The sequence below is a fragment of the Amblyomma mixtum genome, chromosome 2 (assembly GCF_055824585.1).
Source record: "Amblyomma mixtum isolate Tamu chromosome 2, ASM5582458v1, whole genome shotgun sequence".
Classification (NCBI taxonomy): Eukaryota; Metazoa; Arthropoda; class Arachnida; order Ixodida; family Ixodidae; genus Amblyomma; species Amblyomma mixtum.
In genome coordinates, this window is record NC_143013.1 from 170,140,794 (window position 1) to 170,142,772 (window position 1,979).

Consider the following 1,979-nt stretch of genomic DNA (forward strand, 5'->3'; position numbering starts at 1 on the left):
ATTCATATTTATTTCTTTTTGTCACCTGCCATGCATCACTTTACGTAATCTGTTTAGTTGCTAATCAAGAAATCCTCTGGCAGTTTTTCACATTGGGACCTCTCATGCTGTATAAAAAAGCGTTCCCGTTGGATATATATTACTGATGAAATAAATCTGAAGCAAAAATCACAAAACTGGCTGTTTCGAAATGAATGGTTCTATTTTTTTGTGACGTAGCAAGGGGATGGAAATTGTTCTTCTCATGTTATCACATTATGAACCAAATTACTTAACTAGAAAAAGACTGCTTGTTTCCTATTTTTTATCTTAGTATACGGGTTCTACAAAACCCGACGTAAATTTACCTTTCTGTTAGTGGCGTGGACCGAAGTATTTTTAAGGGGGTGTTTTATGCCGGTGGTAAAAAAGTTAAAAGGACAGCCTGCGCCCAAGCAATATCTCAGTGTTTTTTTCTGCTTTAACGAAGCCGAAGAGCTATGTGGCTTCGTTCACTCTAACAACTATACAAAAATATAAGCTGCGAGCTGTCAGTGTTTGCTCGGGCAACAGTATGCAACTTGTTCATAGTGGCGAAATGTTGGTATATGCTGGAAGGTAAATGCATGAAGCGTGTAAATGTTCGGAAATTGCACAGAGTTCTCGCAGTTTTTGCGGGGGGCTCTACATGGGAGTGAACGAGTCGGACCAATTTGTTCCGGTCGGTGATAGAGGGAGGTTTGGGCTAACCCATTTGTTTTTGAGACAGGTCGTCTCCAGATTTATGTTTCTGCGGGACCAAAGTGATCCTTTCTTAAGAAGCGTCATACAAGTCAGGCTACGTGAACTCCTTCCCAATTTCGTTGTGTCCACGAGTGACGTACGAAGCATGTGTGTCCGCGGTTTCCTCATTGAGGTTGTTGCTGCTTTCCAGATGTGGAAATCATAGTTTTCTCTAGAATTTTTGCGTACTGTCTCTAAGAAGCAATTGTACAATGATATAAGTGATGTAATGATGTCCGTGCCTTTATATCATTCCATATACAGTGCAGGTCCAGGAGGAGACGTCCTAAAACGAGTTAAAAAGATGCCAATTCGTTCTTCAGCCAAAACATTCTTCTTCAAGCTCCACAGCAATACACTGCTGGTAAAATGGCTTAAAGCAAAGGGAATCTTTGTTCCTTGGTCTACAAACTGTTATTGTGCAGAAAGACAGAGACCACAGAACATATCTTCCTCGAGTGTTGGGATGCCATATTCCTGTGGGACATCCTTCAAAGAACCTTGAAAAAAGACCTCTCGTCGTCACCTCGCGGCATCCGGCTTCTACCTGTCCAAAATCTTGGTAGCATACCCCTAGATATGGTCATGCTACTGGGCCTGCACAGACTGTGGAAAGTGCGTATGGCAGTCCGCAATGCAGACATCGATACTCGCCCTGCGAGGCAGTACTTTATTGAGAGCATTTTATATGTCAGAGATGCACTCAAGTCCCAAAATGACCCCCCAGAATGGATTGCTTTAAAGGATGAACTTGCAAACTTGAGGCACTTTTAATGAACGATCCACCCAATGTCGGAGGACTTAATTTAACATTCCATGTACATTGATCTTGCTTTTCGCCAAGCCGGTAATAAAGGAAAAAAAACAGGGGGTGTAGCTCAGTGGTAGAGCGCTCGCTTCGCATGTGAGAGGCCCCGGGTTCAAACTCCGGCACCTCCGATGCTCTAAACATTTTCATTTTTTTTTATTCTCCGATTCAAACATATACGGAACGTATCCATGCCGATTAGTGCTGAAATGTTCGCTCTCGTACGTAGCTAGCTTAGGGCTGTCGGGAATAAAAGTTGCGCGGCGAATGAGGGCAACAGGGCAATCTCCGACAGTGACAGTGCCGTGATGCCATGCAAAGAAAACTTGTTTGTCGTGGGAATGCAGCACGTACCAGCAAATGGTATGATTGGAGGAAAAATAGGCGCACGAGGTGTACAGGGGGTGTA

At 43.5% G+C, this 1,979-nt stretch overlaps 1 non-coding gene across 1 annotated transcript; it reads left to right on the plus strand.

The window, feature by feature from the left end:
- Nucleotides 1-1,629: 1,629 nt before the first annotated feature.
- Nucleotides 1,630-1,701, plus strand: TRNAA-CGC (transfer RNA alanine (anticodon CGC)). The gene has a single exon. It is a non-coding gene; the product is annotated as a tRNA-Ala (tRNA).
- Nucleotides 1,702-1,979: the final 278 nt, after the last annotated feature.